Here is a 22,007-nt window from a genome sequence, read left to right as displayed (position 1 = left end):
AAACATCTTCGTGTTTTGGTTCATCCTCTACACATTTGCCAACATTGGAATCCAGCTGTGGGCGGGGGCACTTGCACTGTCGCTGTTTTTTTGAAGAGAACATCCCCCAGTAAGAACCCTCCTTCGTTCTTTGGGCTAAATTAACTCTGCTGGAAAATATGCAGTCAATAAAGGTAGTTATTCATGAGTATATAATTTCCCTGGGTTTCTCCCCAACATCTCAAAAGATCACACAAGAATTAAAACAACCTATTAACCAATTAAATTAGATAAATCATTAACTTGATAATCTTTGATTTATTTGCATAGATAATATTTATTTCAAATTATGGAAATAGATCAGTGCATATATGATGTGTTAGATAATATATCAAATCAATAATTACCTATAATAAAACATTTTTTTACGATTTTAATTCAATGAATTTTAAAAATGAAATTATCATGATTTCTTTTTTAAAATAATGTCAGGGTTTCATACTCTGTTACAGTCTATACTAATTTGTTTGATTGATGAATCATAAACTATTCATTAGTATTTGTTGTAGCATTAATAAAAGACACGTGTTACGGGTTTTAATTTGTTATTTTGTGTTGCAGGTGGAATCTCCGTTTCAAGCAGAACATTAGAAGACAATCAATGGCGAGAGCAAAACAGAATTTCCAGCAAGAGTTTTTTATCTCCTACTAATGACGGCTTGCCTATTCTATTTCTTTCCTTCAGAGACAGCTGCTGGTGCTGAACAAGGTCATAAAGGATGTGGCTGTGCTCTTCTTGCTGGTCTTCTATGGGATTTTCATCTACAGTACAGGTAATACACTAACACATATTGCTAAGTCTAGTATAAGATGGATGAGTTAATTTCACTTCCATCTGGTGTGTCCCAGCAGCGTTTTAGGCATGAACCTTTTCAGCTGCAGGTTTAAGATTTGCACTTGAACCCTGTTGATCCAAGAAAGAACTTTGACTCCCTCCTCTGGTGCTCGGTCACTGTGTTGCAGGTCAGGCTCTGACATGAAGTTAAATCTATCTGTCTGTCTGTCTGTCTGTCTGTCTGTCTGTTTTTTTTTAGGTTTTGACTCAAGAGGACTGGAATTATGTCATGTACCATAATTGTTTAAAAACTATAAAAACCTACATCCTCAGTTTGCATTTAAGATAAAAAAAAACCTTTTGGTCTGTTAAAATTAGTCATCGAGAACTCCACAAATGGAAAAGTCAACCACTGGACTTTGTTTTCAATGTTTGAAGATGTTTCACATGCTGGTGAAGATTCTCAGTCATCCAGGTCATAGTCATTCCGTAAAATTTTAAAAAACAGTCCACTGGACTTGGTTTGAAGACGTTTTGTATAACAGTAGAGGAAAAACAGAAAAAAAGGAGAAATGATGAAAGAAAGAGGAGATAAAAGGGAGATAATGATGAAACATTTTCAGTCTGCTTCATCACCCGCAAAGAGATGTAAAAAGAACAGCACAACTAACGGACATGGTATGAGACATACAATAAAGTAAAACCTAGATACTATCGCTGAAGTATAAGTAGTATTATTTAATCTGACATGTGCTCTGTGTTACCTGAAGATAAGAATATGGGCCTCTGTATAGATCTGAATCTCTAAGTACCCAGAACCAAGCACCTGTAGTTATTTGTGAGAGTGCACTTGTGCATGTAAAGTTTATCCAAAGGAAAAATGCTCAATATTGGTTGTGGAGAGCCAAAGAGGCGCCCCTGAGAACACTGAGTCCAGCGCCGGGAGACCCAAAGCCCCAGACGCCCAAAGGGACCCAAAGAGCAAAGGCACCAAGGAGGGGCCAACCCAGGAAATCCAACCCCAACCAAGGGAGGAGGAGAGACAGCCCAGAGGAAGTTGCCCCAGCCATCGCAATGCCGGAGTCCCCGGGAGCATTAGCATTGAGTTCCAGGCTTTATAGAGTAGCTCAACAAAGCCTTATTATGGCTTAGAAAACATGCAAATTGAACGAAATGAATTCAATTGGAGATTTGATTGGAGAAATTATTCATTGCTCCAGAGAACATGCCTCCAGTGCTCTAAAGGTCAGTGGTGATATATTTTGGACCAATACGTCCAGTATTTTGCATTTAACCTCAAAGCGTGATTAAAAAGACCTCATAGAAAATTTGTATAGGGAGTTGAAATTTTTGTTGCCTAGCAACAGCTCATAAACATCACTGCTCGGAGTTGAAGTGAATGATTAACACTTAGAGAACCCTCTCATTTTTCTAAAGTTGTGCAATCAGTGGCTGACTAAATACACTTTTGCTCCACTGTATTTCAGTGATTTATACGTTTTTTACTTACGTACATACAAATGTCATTTCCCCCTGCATAGCTGTAGACATTAAACCTCTCTGTGTTTTCCAAAAGAATCATGATGACAAAAGGCTGCAGGCAGATTATCCATGGAGCAGCAGAGGTCTCACAAACTCCAGACATAGTTACGGTGAAATCAGTGGAGCACCCACCACATTTATTAAGTTTGTGCCACACATGTTTTCCCTCTGTTCAGGTCTTCCTTATAGACGAAGCTGGCCTGACTTGAGGGGCTACAGCCAGAGCTACAAGGAACTACGCTCCTGCAGCCATGGCAAAAGAAGAAGGAGCCCCAGTTGCAGCACCATCCACTGTTAGACGGATGCACATGGCAGAATACTGCCCCACTCCGTACCCTGACAACCTCAACATTTACTCCATTGTATAGTGTTCCCTTCCTGTGTTTAGGCAAATACCAAAATTTCTCTTATTTTTCTCCTTAATTGTTGCGTATCCTTTGAAATATCTCTGTGTAGGGGAAACCCCAACCCCCCTCTTACCCATCAAAAATGACCATTTAATTTTTTTTCTTCCTCCACTGTATGTAATTTTGCATTTTCTCTTTGCTTCAAAAAATGTTATCAAGGGTTTTGAAGTTGAAATATAACATTATTTTGCTTCTGGTATCTTGTCTTTGTTAATTTGCGGGGTGGGCTGTTTGGAAGTTGCTGTTCCTAGAGGATCCAAGCTTGGAGGAAAAAAGGGAGTCTGGTGGGGGAGGAACAGATTCTTTTTTTTTTTTTTTTTTTTTTTACATAATTAACATATAAGGAAAGCACAATATCTCACTATTAATTCAAAAATATCTTTTTTTGAAGCATGTTTGTCCATCTTGGTTTAAGTACAAAATTATTTAACTAGAAAATTGACATTGTTTTTTTTTTTTATAAACAGTTATGTAGTTTTTTTCTAAAGAGATATATAAATCATGGGCAGTATGTACATGTAGTACATATTAGTGTAGGCCTATGACAATAATCAACAAATTATTGACAAATTTAATTGTTTGCACTAATTTCTGTTTTCATGATGTTGTTTTTTATTGTGTCTTCCTTTCTTTCTACATTGAGCTTCTAGCCAAAGACAACCTGAAAAGCAGATACAAACTGTTGTATTTTGTCTTTGTTTTACCACTGATAGTACAGGAATACTTCTTTATATTGGGAGTGCCATACAACACACTGGTTGGGTGAGAAAAACTTTTTCCATGATTCAGCCACAGAAGATGGATCAGGGATGGATAAGAACACAGGGGTCAGGAGAATGTCGGCGAAACACTATAAACATTGTCGCCACATTTTAAAGTTACATTGAAATAACATTCACTGGATGTATTAGTTACTTCTGTGAAATAAGTTTGAATATTTATTTTAATAATTATAAATCAAAGCTCAGAGAGAAGAACTGATATAGGTAAAATTTTGTAAGGAAGATAAACTGCCTGACCTTCACCGGGAAAATGGTTCTGATGTCTTAAATCAAAGAGACTTAAAAATCTTTCTTTTCACTGAAACTGTGAAGACAGTCCCCCCCCTGCTGTCAGACTCTCACACCTCCAACCCCCTCAACCCCCACTAGGAGTGAGGTTTAGGCCCCGTCCACACGAAGATGAACCCTGGCCTAAACGCACACATTTTTCACCAAACCAGCCTCTCATCCACACGAAGCCGGCGTTTCGGGGGTCTGTAAACGATCATTTTTTTATTCAGCCTTCAGAGTGGGAAGATTCTGAAACGCCGTTTTCGCATTTCCATCTTTACGCCCTAACCGCATATTTTTTTTTACACGCATGCGTCATAGCGTCGCCTCTACACACGCATGCGCGACCAGTATCACAACAACAATGGCGCCGTTGCTAATGCTACTCACCCTGCTGTCGGGCTTACAACAGAATCTTCTTCTTCTGGAATATCTCCAGGAAGAACAGAGCAATATCGACGACATAGTTCAGCACCTGAATTTCACTTCACCACGAAAATGGAGCCGCAGGGCAACCATGTATAAATATTAGTGCACATGCCCAACATTTCGTCGCTTATTTTTGCTTTGGCACCACAGCGCCACTTACAGGCCTGGCATACATTTTGCAGCGTTTTCATGCATTCGTGTGGACGCTCACATTTATTTTACGTCTCCGTCTTTACGGCAAACGTTTTGGAAAATATCAGCGTTTCGTGTTCGTTTTGGCTTCGTGTGGACGGGGCCTTAGATACACATGGAGACTACACATGCAGTCTCCCTCCTGCAGCTATTCACTCTCACCTTCACATACCACCCCCCACACACACCATTCCATGACTTCCATTCATTTCTATTGCCTAACCCAGACCCTCACCCTAACCATCACTAACATATTCCTAACCCTAACTTGAATTGAGCTCCTCAGACCTAACCCTAACACCAAACCCACTAAGATCATCTTTGGACCAGTTAAGTAGTCCCGATTAGTACCTATTCAGTTTCTTCCCCACTGCCATTAGACTGCTGAAAATGTTGTGTAAAATTGGTTATTTTATTTATAAAAAAAATAATTTTAGAACTGTAAATATACAGAAATATGTTTATATTACTATTTTTTTATGTATTTATTACTGTTTTAAAGGCTGCATTTTAAAAAATGAACTCGTCTAGAGTTTTTTTTAAACGAAATTTCTTGTGTGTACAAATTGACAAAATAAATCTGTCTCTAAATCTACCTGTAAGTCTCCAAAACTAGGATTTCCCTAGGACATTAGGCTTACCCTGTCCCTGCCATGTAACAAAAATAACTCCACCCCAAACCCTTACTTGGACATACAGACACAAGCTCAATTCATGGACTTTCACAAGCTCCACTTTATATTTTTTTAAATATTTTTTTCCAAGGATGTTTTACATCTTCAATAAGAGAATAGACTTTAAAATCCTTCAGTTAGTCTATAAATCACTGAATGGATCAGCACCTCAATACATAAGATATTTGTTGTTAGTGTATCAACCTCTCAGATCACTCAAGGCAAGGCAAATTTATTTGTATAGCACAATTTAGTACAAAGACAATGCAAAGTGCTTTACATGATTAAAATACAGGAAGATAAAACAGAATCAAAGCAAGTAGGAAAAAAAATAAAATAAAAAAAATAAATAAAAAACAAAAAAGAAATAAATAAATAAATAAAATAAAAAATGCAGAAACAAAAAAACAATATTAAAAACAGTTGGATTAAAGAAAACATGTTTTTGTTGAACTGTTTAACTAGAATAGTCGAAGGCAATCCTAAACAAATGTGTTTTTAGTCTTGATTTAAAGGAACTCAGGCTTTCCGCACTTTTACAGTTTTCTGGAAGTTTGTTCCAGATAAGTGGAGCATAGGAACTAAATGCTGCTTCTCCATGTTTAGTTCTGGTTCTAGGTATGCAGAGCAGGCTGGAGCCAGAAGACCTGAGTGGTCTGGAGGGTTGATACACTGATAGCAAGTCTGTGATGCATTTAGGTGCTAAGCCATTCAGAGATTTATAGACTAACAGAAGTATTTTAAAGTCTATTCTCTGAGATACAGGGAGCCAGTGTAAGGACTTTAGAACCGGAGTGATGTGCTCTACTTTCTCAGGTGTTCTACTTCCAGCCTACTTTGTACACCCAGACCTAGAACCAAACATGGAGAAGCAGCATTCAGCACTGATCTAGTACAAACTTTCAGTAGACTGGAAAAGCCCTGAAAGCCAGAGTTCTTTGAGTCAAAGTTAAAAACCCATTTGTAGAGAACTGCCTTTGAAGCTAAACTGAGGTATCATCAGTTTCAGGCTGTGGTCCAACTGTTTTATTTTCGTTACTCCATACATTCAATTCAATTCAGTTTATTTATATAGCGCCAAATTCACAACACATGTCATCTCAAGGCACTTTACAGTTCAACCAGATCATACAGTCAAATTGATACAAAGTTTTCTATCTAAGGAAAACCAGTTGATTGCATTGACTCATTGACTCATATACAATCCCTCACACTAAGCATGCTTGTAGCGACAGTGGAGAGAAAAAAACTCCCTTTTAACAGGAAGAAACCTCCAGCAGAACCAGGCTCAGTGCGAGCGGCCATCTGCCGAGGCCGACTGGGATTCAAGGAGACAGAAGCAGAGACACAAAAAGCAGCTGTAAAAGGCGGCCCCGTCCTGGAAACACACAGCCAGGCAGATGAGCTCCGAGCGAGCTTCCATGCCAGAGGACGAAGAGAGCACATCCACTCAGTCACGGTCAGAGAAACAGGACCACACTGGAAAACAGGCCGATCTCCAACATCTATAAACAAGGGTGTTGGTGGAAGCAGCACAACTGATGTTTCTTTCCAGGATGACGTCACAGCCAAACAGGAACAGACGAGGCAAAGCTACTCTGAGGAAAAGCAGAGAGAGCAGAACGTTAGAGATTGAACTAACAGATTCTGCAGAATAGGAGAACAGAGAAAGAATGAAGCAGAATGATGAAAAAGGGGTCCCTATGTCCTCCAGAAGTCTAAGCCTATAGCAGCATAACTATAGAGATAACTCAGGATAACCTGAGCCACCCTAACTATAAGCTTTATCAAAAAGGAAAGTTTTAAGCCTAGCTTTAAAAGTAGACAGGGTGTCTGCCTCATGGACTAAAATTGGTAGTTGGTTCCACAGGAGAGGAGCTTGATAACTAAAAGATCTGCCTCCCATTCTACTTTTAGAAATTCTAGGAACCATTAGTAAACCTTCAGATTGAGAGCGAAGTGCTCTGTTAGGAACATAAGGAACAATCATGAATGGACATCTCTATCTATCTATCTATCTATCTATCTATCTATCTGTCTGTCTGTCTGTCTGTCTGTCTGTCTGTCTGTCTGTCTGTCTGTCTGTCTGTCTGTCTGTCTGTCTGTCTGTCTGTCTGTCTAATGGCTGCTCACACTGAGCCTGGTGCTGCTTAAGGTTTCTTACTGTTATAAGGGCCATTTTTTTCTCCACTGTCACTGCATGCATGCTCGGTGTGAAGGATTGCTGCTTAGCAAAACAAATACCATCTGATATCATTGCTGCAAAGTTATCAAGATGGAGTGTGTCTTGTAAGTCAATGAGTCAATGCAATCAGCTAGTTTTCCTTGATAGAAACTTTTAACCAATTTGACTGTATAATTTGTTTGAAATGTCTCTGTAAAGTGCCTTGAGATTATGTGTTGTGAACTGGAGTTATAAAAATAAACTAAATTGAATTGATGAAGTTGAATTTTATTTCTCTTTTAGATATGGAAGTTCCATCACCTGTTGCCAGTTTTACATTTTGGATTACCATCAACTGCAGAAGTGAAGTTGCTGTTGTTTCCTAGTCCTGCTGCCTTGGTTTTTATGCTTACTTCAGTGTCTTAGATTAAGCGCACATGCTGATGAGAGAGACTGCTGTTAAAGGTGCCTGTTTGAGATTGTTGCTCCTAAGTCAATTAAGCATCCTCTGCACCAGGACTCCGAATGACCTCTGACCTGCGACCCTCACTCAGCTAACCATCATCAGTGTACTTAGAACAGAAAACACTCTCAGCTGCTTAGGATTTCAATAGACTTCATCCAAAAAGGAGGGGAGGCCATTGTGTTGCAGTAACAGAAATGGGCTCAAGACTCTTGTAGTACACTTGAATCAGTAATTTGAGATGGTTGTGCTAGCAAATACAAGAATTGCATGCTAATGTGCATGGGAAAAGGTCTTCTACAAGGCTTTTGAGATGTTAGAAAATTCAGCATTTCATTAATATGTCACTCATAAATACTTCATTTTTTTTTGGTCTAGAATGTTTATTTTAATCTTATTGCTGGATTTTTTTTTCAATTTAAGCCCTTCTGCACTGCCTATATCAACAGTGCCAAAAAAAAAAAGTCATGATAAACATTCTCTGTTTTTGTTTGATATCTAAAAGATAATGGCAACAGAAAAGGTTAATTACAGACCACTTGACAGCTTCTACAAATTATGGTCTGCCTTGCTTGCTTAGTAGATTTTTTGTTTGATTGGATAATGATACATTGAGCTGTAACAAGTAGCAGACAAAAATATATATGTCTTTCACTGTCACAAGAATATTTTTTTCATGATTTAAACTTTTGGTAAAACAGTAGCTAAGCAGCGATTTTAAATAAGCAATGCAATAATTAATCACAATCTCATAATATTAAGACAGCTCGCTCATGTTACTTTATCTTAACTGGTTCTGTTTTATTTTGCAGCCTCTAAATTCTGGATCACACTGTGTAAATTATAAAATCACAAGACTTAACATGTCCCACTGTGTAAGGTTGACAAAATGGAAACTTCTGTCATACTGCACAGCGGAAAAAAACTTAAACATCAGACTTATTGCTGCAACATAATTATACCAAAGACTTCCATTAGCAGATTAGGCAAAATGAAAACAAGAAAATAAGGTGAAGTTTTATATGTTAAAATTCCAATTGCAGTAGGAAAAGGACAACAGAAAAGAATCATCTGTAAGTGAGGTCCTGCAAAAAGTGACAAGGATCAGAAGTCGGTTGCAGCAGTAATGACAGGGCTACATTTTCCCAGAAATTATGGAAACAGTTTGATACTTTTTTAGGTCACCTTGTGTATAGAAAGAGCCAACACAGCATACATTTATAGAGATAATACACCAACCCAAAAGCCTCCCTCCCACACTCCCTCCCCTCACACTCATTCACATTCATTCACCCATTCATTCGTTCACAAATTATATTTTCAGAATAAACATTGGAGAACTTCCCATCATTTTTTAAATTTTCGCTTCATCATCGGTTTCAACCATATAACTTTCTAAAATTAAATAATGCTGAATAAATGCTTTCAAGAAATTTGTACCAAGTGAAAATCTATTTTTGGCTTTAAAGATAAACCTTTCACCAAGTACAATGATTAAATTAACTAAGTCGTGACTGTTGATAAACTCTCCCAGAAAACAGAAACCACATTAAGCTTCATAGACAGACCAATCCTTAAACACATTTTTTCAACTTCAACCCAAAATAGAGACACTATATGACAATACCAAAACAAATGCAGGGTGGATTCAGACTCCTGACAACAGAAACGGAAATCATTTGACTCTCATAGCTTTAACATTTTTCCAGTGGGTAAGAAATTGTATATTTTAATTTTGAAAATAAAGATTTTGCACATCAACAGTAGTTTTATAAATTAATTTAAATGTTTTATCCCAGGGTAGCAGGCAGTCAAAGTAGTCCTCCAATTTTCCAAATGTGTTATATTGGGCAACCATCAGTGATTTTTTTTTTTTTTTATTAAATAGAATTTCTATATGTTTCTATTTATTTTGATTCCCTTTTGCCTATTAAAGTTTCTTATTGGAGGTTTACAAACATATAGCTTAGCACTTCCATTGTTAATTATTTTTTCCAGTTACTCTAGTGAGTTAAAAGAAAAGTTTGAACAAGCATCACCATATATAATTCTAAATTCCTCATACTCCATAATTTTACCATTCTCATTAATAATGTCATTAACAAAGATAACTCCTCTTTCAAACATGCTTTTCCAAAATAAAGGCTGTCCATCTATTAGTATATTGGAATTCATCCATAATATCTGCTGTAAAATTTCATCTCTTTTTTCTGGTACATAAAATTGAAAGCACCACCATGAATGGATTATTTCCTTTATGAACCCTGAAATGTTTCTCAGCAGCCTCTCTACATATGTAAAATGGGAAGGCACCACTTTTAAAAAAGGATACAATTTCTTATGATACAATACAGGTTATACAAGACCCAATAAGACACTTGTGTACCACTTATTGTTTGTGTACATCTTTGGAACAATTAATGCTTTCAAAGACAAACACATAGCTTCAAGATTGAGGAGTTTCAAACCCCCATATTTATATTCATTGTAAAAAAACTTTTCTTTTTATCTTTTCTGGCATGCCTTCCCACATAAAACAAAGATTTACTGTTAATAAAACTTTAAGAAAAAGTGGGATTGAGCTGGTAAAGACAGAAATAAATGAACAAATTGAGAAGTAATTAAAGAATTAACAAGAGATATTTTACCATACAAGGTTAAATATTTCCCTTTCCATAATTGCAAAAATGTATCCAGCTTTCTTAGAATATTATCATCATTTACTGAATTTACGTCTTCCAGATTCTCTGGGATCACAACGCCAGGTACTGTATGTAAACTGGTCCATCTGTCCACTAGACAGGCACTTTAAATTTAATTTGAAAGGATGTTTTCTTTAAACTTCCAATCCTTAATATTTTACATGTATCATAGTTAAGTTTAAGCCCAGATTGCTCTCAAAATATGTCCAAAAGATTTATAAGGTTCTGTAAACAATAGGGAATGTGACTAATGAAGAAACTTGTATCATCCGAATACATTATTATTTTAATTTCAATATTATTATTCATGAGCCCTTCAATATTTTTTTTCAGTCTGACTTTAATTGCTAATAATTTCATGGCAAAAGGTATTGTCCCATAGATGTGTCCATTATTTATAATTTTACAGTTAGTTTTGTTATACAACGTCTTTATCCAGTGTAATATTAAGTCGCCTAACTTGAAAAAAGCTAAGCTTTTACATATAAAATCGAAGTTAATTTTGTCAAAAACCTTCTCCAAATCAGCAACAAAAATTAATCCTTTTTTATTTTCCATGTTATAATTTTCTATGATTTCCAATAATTGTCTAATATTATTTCCTATATTTCTTCCTTGTAAGAAACCTTATTGGTCTTGGTAAATATTTGGTAAAACAGACTTAAGTTGTATAGCGAAACACGTTGCCGGGATCTTAGCATCATAACATTGAAGCGTTATTGGTCACCAATTTCTTTAATATGCTGGGTTTTTATACTGGCCATTTGCTTCCTGCTTCAATAACAAGGAAATAAGACCTTCTGTTTGAGTGTTTGACAAAAACACTGTTTTATATGAATAATTAAAACTAGCCAGTAGTGGTTTCTTAACCTCATAAAATACCTGATAAACCTCAATAGGTATTCCATCTAATCCTGTGGGTTTTCCTGGATGAAAAGACTTAATAGCTTCCATGATTTCTTCTTCTTTAATAAGGCCTTCACAGGAACTACTTTCTTCAGAACTTTCTTTCAAAAATTTTTGGAAAGAATTGTATTGTGTCAGGATGAATTACCAGATTCGAAAAAAGATTTTTAAAATAATTTTCTGTTTCTTTCAACAATATGGCATTTGTAGTCAATACCTTTCCATTTGTTTGAATGAGCTTAAAAATGTTTTTCTTTGGATGATTTTTTGTCTGGATATCAAGAAAAATTTTTGAACACTTGATCCCAGATTTAATCTTTGAGCAAAGATTACTTTTCATGATAAAAGATGTTGTCATTGTACAATGTGAACTTGGCTAAACGGGTTTTGATCCATGATGACCCAATATTTAGCTCCATCTATCTTCTCCTTGACTTTACTCCACTTTCCTGAACCTACAGAGAGAATTATACACACAGCATACATCACTTTGTTTTAAAGTTGCCTCAGAGTAATGCATTATAGTGAACTTTTCAGCCACTTTTACAGCCTGGAAGACTTATTTGATCTTTCATGACAATCTGCAAAATAAATATCTGATGTTGCATTCTTCATGATGTATTTCATTTTGCCCCTCTCCGATAAAGGTCATATTTGTGGGACAGTTAATCTCTGCAGAGTTATCCACTGTGTCCTGGTTTATTCTTCATGTAGTAGTGTATTTGCTTGTGATGGACAAAACAGATCTATTAAAAGAGCAATTTAAAAAGCTTTGAATATAGTATCATTACCATATTTTTTTTTGTTTTTCTTATTGACAACTTAAACCCTGCCTACCTTCTGTGTTTCTTGGTTGTCATGATGCTTTCTGTTCTCAAAGTTTCCAAACAAACCCCTGACCTTATTACTACACACAGTTACACATATGGCAATAGTTTCAGATGGATTTTATTTAGGGGCATCAAAGTAAATAGGGAAATTAATATATTCCCCCTGCCTTAAAATAACAACAACAAAAATGTATTGCTTCTTTCAACATGTGTCAGCTAAACATCCCAATAAAATATACCAAATTTAGTGGTTTAAGGGGATTGAAACGCTCATTATTTCTAACTATATACAACACTGGTTTAGTGGTACTTTACAAACAAGCTACGTTTCTAAATGTATAAACTGCATGCTTGTTTGTGGAACTGAAATAAAACTAATTTGACTCCAGTGGGAAACATGACAAACATTTCACGAATGTGGTCATCAGTTTTCCAGAGCTCGTTCCTCACACATGCTAAGAAATGTTTACCGCCATACATTTGCAACATATGCGTACACTTAGTGGTAAAGCCATCTGTTTTTCCTCTTTACTTACAGTGACACATACAGTATGCGCATGCATGCATGTATCTGACACATTCACACATGCAGTGCAACAGTAGCTGCAGCAGCTGCAATGGGGTGCCATCAACGGTCATGTCTTCATACGTTTGATCCTATTGACTAGGAGCTTTGCTGCTGGAGGAGAAAAAAACTGCAAAACTGAGCTAATGTGTGTCTTTGTCCTCCATGGGAGGGGAGAACCTTTCTTCTCCCCAAGTACAAATCGCAAGACTTTGGCTGCATTCTCCCAGGACAGAGGGAGGCAATGGCAGAGAGAAAGATCCCAATCAGACATTGATCTGAACCAAACTAATCCCCCATTGATGCCAATGTGACCTTAAAAAATCGGCTTAGAGTAGACCAGTTAAACTGGACACGGTTTCCCATTTAAGTGGCCTCAGCACAGCCCACCCTAATTTTGCCACCCACAGACATTAGTGGAAGAGAATTAGGGCACATACATTCATAACACTTTTCATTACAGCGAAGGTGGGGCTGTGGGTGGTGTATCTGTTGCCCTCACACAGCGAAAACTCCACAGCTAGAAGGATAAGCCTCTGGGCATGAGACAAAATTTCCTTTTTATCTTCTAACAAATTTCAGTGTTTAACTTTGGAATTTGAAGTGTTTTCATCTTACCGATTATGGAAATATGGGTTTTCAAAATGCCTACATGCCAAAGGCTGACAACAGTAGACTTCTTTTCTAATTAATTAAAAGACAGAAAAAGCTCTTACTATAATTAACCGAGCATTATCCAGAAATAGAGGATTCCATTTTGGTATAACTGTCTGCATTCAATGCCTTGGAAAAGTATTCAGACTGATGTTTTTCATATTTTGTCCAACCCCATAAATTTATTGTGTTTTATTTGAATTATACACCATAACAAAATCTAAAAGTTCCCCTTTAGGCCCCTTCCACAACTAAAGCAGGGTAATCTGTACTAAAGAAGGTAGATTATTTGTCATGCTCTCCACATTTCTGGTCTTCATGGAAGATTGGCAAGAAGAAAACTGTTTTAAAAATGTCTACTGGGATTAACAGTTTACCACAACCCATGTTGGAGAGATAACAAAGGATGAAAGAAGGTTTCATAGTTAAATGAGACTGGGTATTATATGTCTCCGAGAATAAACATGCTTTTGTGATTTTCATCTGCAAGAATGGGAGGCTGCTCAGAAATTATAGGAGACTTCCATAAAACAGCGTAGTCCAGAAAAAAGAAATTCCCCAAAGTTGCAAAGACTTGAAGCTGCAGTGGAGGTTCAGCCTCAAGCAGGAAAATTATCCACCTAGAGATACAATAGATATTCAGGTATAAAAGAAAGTGTTAGAATAAGTAAAAATTAAGCCTATATCCAATTTAGAAGGTGTTGAAAGACTTCAAAGTTGTTCTCCACTTAGTTTAACTGGGCTTTGATTTAGCAGAGAAACATGGGGAAGTGTTTCAGTCTATAGATCTGCAAAGCAGGTGGAGACATTTCCATAAAGACTTACAGCTGTAACTGAGGACAAAGGTGCTCCAAAAAAACTTTCACAATTTTTATATTTTTTATATTTGAAAAACTGTAAAATCACTTGTCTTTGCACCTCAATATGCAATCCAGTCCTTAATTTAGCCAGCAGTGTTAATAAAACTATATGTGAACAACAGTTGATGATCTCTCCCAGTAGCTGTCTTAGTAATAATTAGCCTGCCTCTGATTAAAGAACATGAGTCCTAACAGCTATTTGAAGGTCCTCTGCGTTTGTTCCCGCCTGCCTGTCTGTAAATGCAACTGTGTGGGAGGTTTGTAGATGAATGGATGAGAGTTAAAAGGACTCAATTTATTTGTACAGCACCGAGCTTGAGACTGACAAACATTACAGAGACCAAAGAAGCATTAAATATGCCGATCTGTGTTGTGGCCTGCTGGCCTTATTTGAAGACTGAAGATTATTTTCAGCCTTTGTAATAAGCGTCTCAGCTTTTTCAGGGATTGTAGAGATAGGGAAGGGAGGGGGGTCAACCGCACTAAAAACAACCATATCCTGTGATTTATATGAACACCAATGTGGTGGCCTCAAGCCTCCACTGCCACTTCCAGGGATCAATGGCTAAACCAACAGCCCGAGTGTTGGCAGTGGGCCAAAGCCCAAAGAGAGGTTCCCGCTATAAAGCCGGATTCTCCTATTGTACACCCGGCACCACAGAGGCTCCACAGAAAGATCTCACATTCACAAATTACACAGAAGCACTGAGCACAATTAGATATGCGTCTTATAGATATTGTCATTGTGCCATTCATCGCTGTGTAATTAAAACAACCAGAAAAATGCTTCTTCATACAAGCGCCTTTTTTTGTACATTTTGCCTTAACTATGAGAGATTATGATGTTGTTGCTTTGTGGAAAACATGACTATCTGTTTGTTTTCTCTGAGTCTATGACAGCTGAACTAAACTCTGACTCTGCCCTGTGAGGTGTCTGTTTACTGTTTAGTCTGCTGCCTTTGACAACACAGGCCTGGCCAGCGTCCTGTCTGCTGCCCAGTCTGCCTTTAGAAAGGCCTGCAGTGCATGTCCAAGCATCTTGGTAAATCACTCTTGTTGTTGGTTTAAATGACCACCAAAAGGTAAACTTTTTCAGTGAGGTATTAAAAGATATATGTAGGTTTGATTGAGGGAAAAGAAAATGTTTCTGTTTTGTTTAAATAAATAGGTTGCCAATTTAAATTTTTAATACACACTGCCTGTAAACTCACACTCCTCGAGCTGTTTAACCCTTGTCCTCTAAATTCAAAGCTTTTAATGTATTTTATTTTACTAAGACAAAACCAACTGTAATATTTAGTCACAGCAAATTAAAAATAGTTTGACCAGCTACATTCATGAGTTAACCAATTAGTGAATAAACCCTTGCCAGGAAGAAATTCTATTAATCAATTCATTTAGGAAGCAGCTATGCCATGTTTCTGGAGGCGGAAGAGATATACAGTAAGCTCAGGTGTCATAAACTGTTGACAAGACAACTGTTAGTCTGCAGCCCATATATCAGCCTTCAAGGAATGCAAGTAATAAAGAGCACATGAAGGGGCAGAGGGGCGATCTGGGCAGATGGGACTACATTCAAACCTACTGGATAACATACAAAATGCAATGTTTGTAACAAAATTACAATTTCAAATCACATTTAAATCATCATCCGGATGGTAAAACATGGAGGCATCATACTGTTGGGAGGTCTAACTATATAAAGTACAGATAAATTTGTTAGAGTTGTTTGTCGTTGTTGACAAAAGTGGAAAAATCCAATAAATACAATATTTTATTGCAAGGATAGAAAACAGTTAAGAAATTTACCGAGATTGAAAAATACAAGGTAATATTAGATTAGAGTATTTAGATCTTCAACAGCAAAAAATTATAACAGAAAGTGAGACCTGATGTTTTTTTTGGTTCTAAAAGTCGGCTGAAATCATAGATTTTTAACAAAAACCACGTCTAACAATAAGAGAAACAGCAACCATTAAGGTTAAACTAATGGCATTTTTATCCATCCAGCACACTTTTTTTTTTTTTTTTTTTTTCATATTTCTTAAGATCAAAGTACAAAGTGTTTTAGCTCCAAAGTCCTGAACTTAAAGCAGAGAGTTTGGTGAAGACCCAAACTCCCTGGGTAAATAAGACTGTTTTCAAGACGTTCGCTATTCTTGACTCCTCAAGAGAGACAGATGCACTTAGGACTATTCTCAAGATGCTCTCAATGTGTCTCTTCAGAGGAGACAAAAGTGTTAGAGCACCAATTACTGCTAAGAATCCCCCTTAGGATCACCAAAGTGCTGTCGAGATACAAACCCCAAAAAGAGTATTGTTCACACTTCCTTTGGCTCCAAACTTGAATGATCTTATAGTTTGCTTTTGATAGTTATAATTTCTGGTATAATCTATGTTTGTGTGACTCTCTTAATAACAGCACATGATTTGGAAACTAGGGCTGATGCAGTTTTATTTCTTTCACATTCCATCTGATAATTCTAGATCCTTTGAAACAGACGAACACTGCCCTCTAACTCTGTTGTGTGGAAAAACATGCATTTAATAGTTCTTGCATATCTGAACAATTTAATATATATACACAGACTCAAAATTAAAACTGCAGAATGGGTTTGTAGTAACACCTATGAATGGCATTCCTCTCTGCTGTTTTTGCTGAAGGACTGGAGCTACAACACCTTTTGTTGGCTGGACGAGAAGTGTGGTCAGTGAGTCGTTAAATTGTTTCTGAGAGAAAAGCAAAAGAGTTTCATTTACCAGCTCAGTGACAATACGATGTCTTTCTCTGACCTAGGGGTGTAACTCAGGGACTGTTTATTCACTGAGTGCATCTAAAACAACAACCATGAGTCTGTCAGTCTTATCTGTGTGTTAGAGTAGCTACTGCGCACTATTCTATGGAAAAAGTCAAAGTTTTTAAAGGTAGTTGTTGATTTCCAAAACAGATATGAAAAACCAAAATTGGACTGCAAATAAAAAAAAAAACTCACATTATCTATAGGGGATGTGTAAGGGATCGAGCAAATTATAATTCTACTCTCTCACATTACCCTTACGATACAGTACTATCAAATTTGCATGGTATTACGAATAATTTGCAATCAGGAAAAAAAATAAATACATTTAGGGTAGCCTGTTTTAGACTTCTTAAATTATGACTTAGAGACATAGACAACTTTGTATACACAGAGTGTATACAAAATGAGAGTGTATACAGCTCCCATGACATTTCCATTTCTTAAAGTGCAGCAGTGATTAAATGTTAACAGTGTAGGAGAAAAAACATGGTGCAAAAAAAATTGATATGGAAGTTAAGAGCATTAAACATATATGGTGCAAATATGTAATGTTTTGGTTTGGTGTTATCAGTGTGATGCGTAGTCGGTGACGTAACTGAGAGTTTTCTCAACAGTTCAGCTTTCTGATGGCAGTGGGGAAGAAGTTGTAATAGTTCGTCTGCTAAATATAGCTACTGCTGATTTTTTTCTCAACTGTCTCTTTCATTAATTAAGAGCTGGTTCAGATTCTGGCCTGGAGTTTGCATGTTCTCCCTGTATGTGCATGGGTTCTCTCAGGTTACTGCGGCTTCCTCCCACATTCCACAGTCCAAACATGGCTGGTAGGTTTATTAGCTTCTCTAAATTATCCTTAGGTGTGAGTGCGTGTGTGCATAGTTGTCTTTGTGTGTCTCTCTGTTGCCCTGTGTCAGACTGGCAACTAATTCAGGGTGAACCCCACCTTTCGCCCGACTGCCACCACCCTGACAGACTAAGTTGGAGAAAACTTTTTCAGCTGAAACCAAATAGGATAATTCAAACTATTACACAACTTCAAACAGCATTTGAAGTTTAGCTTATTTGTTTTTTCCCTAACGACCAACCAAGATATCACTTAACAGATCAATAAACAGACCTTTCATTAATTTAATGTAAATGCATCATACTAGTTTAAATGCTTAATAATAGTAAAATACTGATGTTAGCTATTTCCTTTACTGAAACATTGGTTCAGCTAACTTCTTTTCTTAATCTTTAAAGAGTTAAATGGTTTTTTTTAATGTGTTAAGATATTGATTTTTTCTTTTTTCAACTTTAGTCCTAAAATATTGTTTTGATTTTTGCTTTCTGAGTTTCTATGTGACCTTTCATTTGTTTGGAGTTCTCTTCTGCCCCAAGAAACATAAAGAATAAAAAGAAAAATCTATTAAAACTAATACACATTGGTGTTTCTGTTGTGTTTCCTTTTCACCCCCATGTCTTTATTTACTACCCTTGACAAAGGAAATCACATCACTCTGCAAATTCCAACACTTTCCTATCACCTGGTGCATGTTTGATTTCATTAAAGAAGTTAAAGAGGTGTCATGAGAACCCGTCAGAAGTGTCTTAAACAGAAAGGCTTCTATTCATACATAACAGTCCATTACATTTATATGGTAGATTGGCATATGTTATACAAAAACAATAAATTTGTGCACATTTATGTGTAACATTAGGTGACTCCTGTGGATATAGGCAGTTCTTGATAGGCACTGTGAGAAAGCATCTTCATCTGCAGATTCCATCCAATTTGGTCTGTGATTCTGGACTGGAATAAATCCAGGAAAGGGAGCAACTCCAAACTAAATGATAAACATACACAAAATTACAATCACACATCTCCACGCTCATGTGTGCACACACATAGGCACTCACAATTCCAATGTAAGGATGCTCAAAAGTGGACGATGTACACACATTTGCAATCTACTTACACACTCTGGATGAGAGTAGAGACAAACAGTCAAACATCCATCCCCTAACTCACACATCAGAGAGGCCAGTATGAAAACATGTATGTTTTGGGGATTTGTTTACTGAGTTTATCTGGTCATTCACAAGAAGAACATGGAAACTCTCCTCAGAGTGGCTCAGGCCCAATAATCAAGTCCAGGACTTCTAGCTGCAGGGGAAAAATACTAGCAACTGTTTTCACTGTGCTGGTAATAAGCTTTCACAACTCATGCCTAATGTAGTTGTAAATCTGGTAGGATCTACAGTATGTTACAGTTGACTTAACTGTAGGCATACAAGCATAATCTTTTTAGATTTATACTTTTCATTACTCTGGACTTTACTGTGAATGCTTTCATCATGTGACACTGATCATCGATTTCTGTAACAAACTAAGGTAATTGACAACAGTTGCAATTACATATGGCTGTATGTCATTATTTGTCTTTATATTAAGGAGTTAAGATTAGTGTAGCTCTGCAAGGGACTAATCAACCGGAAACAATTAAGCTGTAAAATTATATTGTTAAAGTATTTGTTCTCTCACTTTTAAATATTCCAAAGAAGTAAGGAACAATAAGGTGATGCTTGATATTAGATGTAAAGTAAGATCTAGAAAAACACTGACATGAGCAAGAAACAAGAAAGCAAAAGATCCAGCTTCTGTGGAACGTTTCAATTACCCAAATTCAGCTCTATTTTTACTTTCCCTCTCTCTTTCAACAGTGCTGAAAAGCATTTTCTTAATTTTCAGATGTGTGCTCACATGTCTGCACCTCCCCACCCCCTCTTGCAGGGCTGTTTCCATGGTGAAGCCTTGTGGCCCATGGCCTGTAAAGGCTCCTGAGGTGGTGGCCTATAAAGGTAGATGGAGAAATGCAATAAATGACCTTAACCTCAGAGGCACATAGTTATAAAAAAAGACTGTAATTTCTTTTAACCTCTTGCTCTGCTAGCTGATTAAAACCATTAGTTGGCAGAACTTGTCATCAGTCAATGATAATTTCTTCAAATCGCCAAAAAACATGTTCTTCTTCATGTTTTCATGAAGACCACTCATGATATGTAGTTATAAACTCACCTTGAAGTTTTTCCATCATGTGCTTTATCTCAGTTTTAACATTAGATAACTTGCAGATAGCACTTCTTAATAGAAGAATGTCATGAAAAGGTGTCCGCCTTTCCTGTCATGGGGAGGAGTCTTTCCCTAACCTAATTTAACCTAACCTCGACACTTAATTCAATTCAATTCAATTCAGTTTATTTATATAGCGCCAAATTCACAACACATGTCATCTCAAGGCACTTTACAGTTCAACCAGATCATACAGTCAAATTGATACAAAGTTTTCTATCTAAGGAAAACCAGTTGATTGCATTGACTCATTGACTCAAATACAATCCCCCACACTAAGCATGCTTGTAGCGACAGTGGAGAGGAAAAACTCCCTTTTAACAGGAAGAAACCTCCAGCAGAACCAGGCTCAGTGTGAGCGGCCATCTGCCGAGGCCGACTGGGGTTCAAGGAGACAGAAGCAGAGATACAAAAAGCAGCTGTAAAAGGCGGCCCCGTCCAGGAAACACACAGCCAGGCAGACGAGCTCCAAGGCAGCTCCCATGTCAGAGGACGAAGAGAGCACATCCACTCAGTCACGGTCAGAGAAACAGGACCACACTGGAAAACAGGCCGATCTCCAACATCTATTAACAAGGGTGTTGTTAGAAGCAGCACAGCTGATGTTTTTTTCCAGGATGACGTCACAGCCAAACAGGAACAGACGAGGCAAAGCTACTCTGAGGAAAAGCAGAGAGAGCAGAAGGTTAGAGATTGAACTAACAGATTCTGCAGAATAGGAGAACAGAGAGAGAATGAAGCAGAATGATGAAATGGGGGTCCCTATGTCCTCCAAAAGTCTAAGCCTATAGCAGCATAACTATAGAGATAGCTCAGGATAACCTGAGCCACCCTAACTATAAGCTTTATCAAAAATGAATTAATGAAGGGGATGGGTCAAGATGAGGTAAATGCATTGGGGTAATACTTATGCAATAGCCAGAGCTTAACAAACCAGTAAAGGGGGATCTAGATATTACATTGTTGTCATGATGGGTTCTCAAATGGAGACCCAGTTATGCAGAACACCACAAGGCGGACACGAAGATAAAAGTTCAACAGTTTATTAAGCACAACACAATATGAACTGGGATCTGGTTCGGGCCTGGGTCCTGGTTTCACTGGAGTCTGCGTGAGAGACAGAGCTGTTATGAACTGCTGGCAGGGCTTGGTTTTCAAGTGAGCTTAGATAGTACCTTGAGGGTTCTTGAGTAATTCTCCTTGGGGGAGTTTCTGTTGGTTCTGGAGAAGAGTTCATCAGCAGAGACCGTAGCTGCTTCAGCGTCTCACGTCTAGCTTGGACAGACCTTAGTTTGGTTCTTCCAGCTCTAGTCCTGAGCTGCTTGGGATTTCTCAGAAAGTCTTCAGGGTTTGGCTCAGAGGGTCGGCTCGGCAGGTTAGCTCTCCAAGAGCTTTCACAGAAGAGACTCGGGTTTCCTGGGAACACAGAGAGAGAAGTTAGAATCCTTTCTGGATTCAAGGTCATGGAGATTCACAAGGAGCAAGGCTTTAGCGCTGACCAACTGGAACAACACTGCGGCGTTGAGGTAAGGTCTGAAGACAGCTTATGTAGTGGATCCTCTGATGGTCTTGATGAGCTGCACCTGTGCAGGAGGCTCCCTCAGAGGATCCACGGCGGACTCTGCTGGAGAAAGATGGGATTTTCTCCAGCTCCCAACAGTACCCCCCCCTCAACGACCGCCCCTTGGCGGTCCGGAGGAAGTGGACGGACAGGAACGCTCGTACTCCTCAATGAGTGTGGGATCGAGGATGTACGAGCCTGGGACCCACTGACGATCTTCAGGCCCGTAGCCCTCCCAGTCGACGAGGTACTGCCATCCGCGACCTCGTCGACGGGAGTCTA

At 37.8% G+C, this 22,007-nt stretch overlaps 1 long non-coding RNA gene across 1 annotated transcript; it reads left to right on the top strand.

Moving 5' to 3' along the window:
* Positions 1 to 1,697: 1,697 nt before the first annotated feature.
* Positions 1,698 to 2,698, top strand: LOC119780618. Its single transcript, XR_005280428.1, has 3 exons — positions 1,698 to 2,059; positions 2,391 to 2,439; positions 2,533 to 2,698. It is a non-coding gene; the product is annotated as an uncharacterized LOC119780618 (long non-coding RNA).
* The last annotated feature ends 19,309 nt before the right edge of the window (positions 2,699 to 22,007 follow it).

The sequence above is a fragment of the Cyprinodon tularosa genome, unplaced genomic scaffold, assembly GCF_016077235.1.
Source record: "Cyprinodon tularosa strain WSP-4 unplaced genomic scaffold, ASM1607723v1 ctg163, whole genome shotgun sequence".
NCBI classification, from domain to species: domain Eukaryota; kingdom Metazoa; phylum Chordata; class Actinopteri; order Cyprinodontiformes; family Cyprinodontidae; genus Cyprinodon; species Cyprinodon tularosa.
This window is presented reverse-complemented; position numbering and strand designations above follow the sequence as displayed.